The sequence below is a fragment of the Heterocephalus glaber genome, unplaced genomic scaffold (genome assembly GCF_053883595.1).
Source record: "Heterocephalus glaber isolate CG9 unplaced genomic scaffold, H.glaber_assembly_v1.0 deba00001497, whole genome shotgun sequence".
Taxonomy (NCBI): Eukaryota; Metazoa; Chordata; class Mammalia; order Rodentia; family Bathyergidae; genus Heterocephalus; species Heterocephalus glaber.
The window spans coordinates 29753111-29759061 of NW_028258320.1; the positions used below are offsets into that span (position 1 = coordinate 29753111).

At 36.6% G+C, this 5951-nt stretch overlaps 1 pseudogene; it reads right to left on the reverse strand.

Annotated features, from left to right (window-relative positions):
- Positions 1 to 4049: 4049 nt before the first annotated feature.
- On the reverse strand, positions 4050 to 5252 carry LOC101725092 (translocating chain-associated membrane protein 1 pseudogene; annotated as a pseudogene).
- Positions 5253 to 5951: the final 699 nt, after the last annotated feature.

Here is a 5951-nt window from a genome sequence, read left to right on the forward strand (position 1 = left end):
AGTAGCTGGATACAAGATCAACACACAAAAATCAATAGCTTTCCTCTACACAAATGACACACTCACTGAGAGAGAAATAGGGCAAATAATTCCTTTCACAATAGCATACAAAAAACTGAAATACCTAGGAATCAACCTAACGAAAGAAATCAAAGACTTCTTCTCTGAAATCTATGGCACTCTGAAAAGAGATATTGAAGATCAGAAAATGGACAGACATCCCCTGCTCCTGGCTAGGAAGGATTAATATAGTGAAAATGGCCATACTTCCAAAACTGCTATATAGATTTAAAGCAATTCCAATTGAGATCCCAGCAGCATACTTCATGGACCTTGAGAAAAGAATACAAAAATTCATTTGGAACAAGAATAGACCCAGAATAGCAAAAGCAATTCTAGGTAACAGAGACATGACAGGGGTTATCACAATCCCCAGCGTACAACTCTACTACAAACCTACTGTGATAAAAACAACATGGTACTGGCAAAGAAATAGACCTGAGGACCAGTGGAACAGATTAGAAGATGCAGAAACAATGCCAGACACACTCAGCCATCTCATCTTCGATAAAGGAGCCAAACGCCCTCACTGGAGGAAAGATACCCTCTTTAATAAATGGTGCTAGAAAAATTGGGCTTCAACTTGCCAAAGATTCAAACTAGACCTGTATCTCTCACCATGCACTAAACTAAAACCCAAGTGGATTAAAGATCTAAATATTAAAATAGAAACTCTGAACCAATTGGAACAGAGGTTAGGTAGAACCCTTGAAGACATCGGTGTAGGAAAAGATTTTATGAATAAAACCTCAGTTGCCCCTGAACTAGCACAAACAATCAACAAGTGAGATCTCTTCTTCTGCACAGCAAGAGAAACCACCAGCAGTGTGAAGAGACAACCCACAATGTGGGAAAAAATCTTCACCTGCTCTTCCTCAGACAAAGGTCTACTATCTTGAATCTATAAAGAACTTAAAAAGATCAGACCTCCCAAATTTAAAGACCCAATCTGAAAATGGGCATCTGAAATGAACAGACATTTCTCACACAAAGAAGTAGAAATGGCAAATAAATACATGAAAACATGTTCAACATCACTGGTCATTCGAGAGATGCAAATGAATACAAAGCTGAGATTCCACTTCACTCCAGAAAGAATGGCTGCTATCATGAAATCAACCAATAACCAATGCTGGTGGGGCTGTGGGGAAAGAGGAACCCTGCTCCACTGCTGGTGGGCATGTAGACTGGTGCAAGCACTGTGGAAATCAGTATGGAGATACCTCAAAGAACTAGGACTGGAAATCCTATTTGACCCTGCTATTCCACTGCTGGGGATCTTCCCCCCCAAATTAAAAGAATTATACCACAGTGATATATGTGCACCCATGTTCATAGCAGCACAGTTTGTGATAGCTAAAGCTTGGAAACAGCCCAAATGCCCATCAACTGGAGCCTGGATAAAGAAAATGTGGGTTTTTTAATAAAATGGAGTGCTACTCAGCCATAAAAAATGAGAAATTAGAGACATTTATAGCTAAGTGGATGCACATTGAGGCGATACTCTTAAGTGAAATAAATGGGATACACATGTATAAATACCAAATTGTTTCTCCACTGTGAAAATCTGAAAGTGTAAATAAGGACTAAATGTATGATGAGTAATGTGAAATAGGAAGAAAAGGGGCAAAGGGGAAGGAAGTGGGAGGGCTAGGGGAAAGGATAGAAGGGAATGGGATTAATATGAAAAAATGGACAAATAGGAACCAAATCTTTGTAAATAGGGAGGACTGGAGGGGTTGAAGGGAGGGCTGGGCAAGGGTGAAAAATAAGAACCAAGAGAGACTATGTAAAGGTGCAAATTTCCAATGATGAATGTCATTATATTGTATACCTAAAATGTATGAATGATTAGAATGAATAATTGATAATGCAAAATAGGAAGAAAAGGTTCAAAGGGGTAGGGGTAGTGGGAGGGGCAGGGGGAAGTTAAGAAGGGAAAGGAAAAATGATGAGAAATGGAAAAAATGGAAATAAAGTCTTTGTAAATAGGGAAGGGTGGAGAGGGTGATGGGAGGGCTAAGAATGGGGAAAAAATAAGAACCAAGATTCATTATGTAAATGTACAGTTCTCAATGAGAAATGTAATTGTGTTGTATACCTACAATGTACCAATAAAGAATTTAATAAAGTGTAAAAAAATATGAAAAAATAAAAATAAATAAGTAGAGCCATTTTAGATTAGCTGGATGTGCCAAATCTAATCATATAGGCTCAGAACTTTCTCTGGCTGGAATCAAAAAAGCATAGTTTTGAGCTTGAGAAAGTTTGATACATGATAGACTCTAAGAGGTAGTGATCACATGTAAAACTGCAGGGAGGTCCTAGAAGCTCACAGAAAGCAAGAGAAGGAATACAAATGCCCATAAGAGAAAATACTGGCTTCTGGCTGACAGCCAAACAGAAACATGCATCATAGTCTGACAATTGCAATAAACTGAATTATGCTAACAATCTGAGTGAGCTTGGAATTGGATTCTTGCCAAGATTTTCCAGTAAAGAACATTACTCTGGTAACACCTTGATTTTATTATTTTTTTCTGAAAGTTAAAATTTTTATTCTGACTTATTTCTCAATGTGTAGTTGAATATAATGCCAGTTTTTAGTGGCAAAAATTTGGTTCCACTGAAACACCATAATGCTACAGAGAGCTACTACTTTTTCTAGGAAGAAGTAAACAACTGGAAAGAGAAAGCACATTTTCTAGCAGCATGACAACTTAAACCACAGACCTAATAGATCTGTAACTTTTACACTAAAAATGGCATGAACATGTATTTGCTGGTGATAGAAGTGAGAAATGGGGAACAAGACATGAACACCAAAAGGTGCACTATACATACTATACAGACAGACAAACCAATATATCTATAAGGGTTTTGAAGAATAATTATAGAAAAGGGAACCAAATATTTTACTCAAATGTTTTTTAGAGTCTTTCTGTAGAGATACAAATATATATATATATATGTATATATATACACACATATATATCCAAAAATATGTTTTATACAGATAAATGTTTCTCAATTAAAGATGGGACCAAAGCTATAGTTATAACATAAAGCAGTCTTTTGTAAGACTATCCACCTGAATTTTCAATTTCTTTAAAGTTAGTGCATTAGTTTTCTAAATATAATTACCTGACACCTTTTTATCGATATAAATCAAATAGGCATTTTCTTTTAAAAGGGTGTGCACAATATTTCTAAGATGCCAATAAGAATCATTATTAATAAATATATCAAAAAGTTGGATTTTCCTTTTTATAGTAAATATTTTGTGATTACCAGTTGGTACGTATTGAAAATGCACAAGAAAGATTTTATTTCACAATTACTTTTATGTTAAGACAATGTAATCCTCTATACATGGCGATAAATCTTCACATGTTGTAACCATTAGCATGTATTTTTTTAAAATGGGAGATTAACACTAACAATCACTATGTATAAAATAAAGCACACAATTATTTTGGTGATTTTACAAATTGCTTTTTCCAGATGTAAAGGCTACAAAAATTCCTAAAATACAGAACACTGAAAACATATTAAAGTTTGACATCTGACTTTATAGTATTTCCTTTTTACCCTGAAAGATAACTTCAATAATATGACCTTGTTGGAACAGGTCACTTTACCAATATAAAAAAATCGGTGACTGCAAGAAACTGTTTCACTGATATGTGTGATTTCTGCAAATAGTATCTTTTTCCTCCTCCAAATCATTAGAAAAATGTTCAAAGATTAAAAAACAAAATAAAACATCTGGTGTTCCCTAAACTATTTTGAAGGCAGGTAGCTTAGTCTAAGCTAAAATATTTTTTCATTCATAGTAATCCTCTTCCCCTCAAACGCTCTTTTAAAAAATGCATGAAACAGTACAATAGCAGGAATCAAAGAGCAGAAACTATATTTTTCAAGAACAGAAAAATCTCTAGTGCTGAAAGATATAGTAAAAAGCAGATTTCTTTGGAGACATTGATCAATTAGTTTCTAATTTATTATGTAGATTTCTCTTTTCTATTACGGGGAGAGTCTGCTCCATTTGATATCATTGTTCCATTCACACCATTTTCTGTTCCTTTTCTAGAAGACCGACTGCCTTTAGTGACTGGTAGTTTCCTCCTTACAGGTGGTGCCTGAAAAGTAGAGTGTTCCCTCCACCTTCAAAGCTGAAAATTAATAAACTTCCACATCATGAGTGCTTGAGTAATACAAATGGGTCCCAGAACAGCAATTCTAAGAGCCAACACGTTGAAGTTTCCAGTACTGAAATCCAGTTTCTGATTGTCTGCTCTTGCAAGGCCAAAACCAACAGTGAGTACTGAAAGAATTAAAGTCAGAAATCTTTCCAAAACAAAAAGAACTGTCCATAGAGAAAATCCTTTCTGATATTTTTCATCACTAAAATAAAACAGGCGGAAAATGTGGAAAAGAAATTCAACAAAATAATGCAGCACCAGAAGAACAAGTCCTAGATGATTCAGGTTCAAAAGATAAGCTCCAGCAATGCGAAAGAGGTAAAGACCAATGTAGACAAGCTGACGAGAAATATCTTCTTTTTTGGTTTTCTGGGAATTCAGGGAAAGCATGAAACCAGTAAGCCAACTGTGATATGTAGAAAAATTTCATTTGAAATATCATGAGGTTTTGGGGATAAGCCCTCCACAAGATTGTTGAGTCTGAGATGTAGTTTTCAGAGATTAGAATGAATGTACCCCAAACAGAAGTGAAAAGGTAGAATGCACTAAGCTGACCAGATTCATCAAACTTGCTGTGTTTCCTTTTGGAGAAGTGCATTCGTCTCTTGAATTATGGCGTGAATAATTATCGCCACTATCATGTAGAAGAAAACTAGCCAAATCTTTGATACCATCGTAAGAAAGGGACCCCGATTCTATAGCTCGTTCTTCTGTTGCAGGGAGAGTAACATTGTATTGAAGAGTAACAAAAATGACAGAAGCCATTGCTGTTATCTCAAACATAAGCCCAGCAGGAAGACCATCGCCACACAGGAGACGATGTCTGCGTGATTCTGCAGGACGAATTCGTGGCTCAGGACCGGGGAGCTCTTGGTGCTCTTCTTGCGAATCCCAATGGTGGGGGCCCCCGCCTGTGCCTGCAGGTGCTCTGCCCGGGGCTCTGCTCTCTCCAGGTACTCACCGACCCGCCGCCACTGCCGCCTCCCCTTGCTGCTCCTCACAGCCCCGCCGCAGCCGCCCGCTGGGGCTTCACTTCCCATCCCACAGCCAGTTTGCAGCCGCTGGGGCCGCCCGGAAAAAAAAAAAGAAAAGGAAAAAAAACCTGATTTTAGCCCAGTAGGATCTATGTCAGACTTCTAACCTACACTATGATGAGAGAATATGCAGGTGTTGAAGTTGTCATAATTTTATGGCAGCACTAGAAAATTAATCCAATTAGCAATGCAATTTAAGTTTATGACTTGAGTGTGTAATTGTGTCTGTGCCTCAATATCTTCATTTGTAAAATGGACAGGATAAATTTATCTTTAACACCTTGGACTCTATGGGTGTCACTAATTCTAGTTAGATAAAAGCAGACATCATTCTGAAGTGCTTGACAGAGCACAGTAAGATTCAATAAATGAATAAAATGTATATATCATGTTATATACAAAAATTATTTTTATTAAATTGAAGGTAAATAAAGGAAACATACATTTTCAAATCCAGGGTGATAACAGTTCATCCAAGTTACATATTCCTGACTATCCATAAATATCTGAAAATAAAAATATCCAGGCTTACTCCTTTCAAAAACCAAATACTTTTGTTCTTTCACTACTGTGTTACAATCTGACAAGTGTTAGCATGAGCATGATTGAGTCATTTAAGACAATTTAAAAGCATGCAATTATTTTGGGGGAT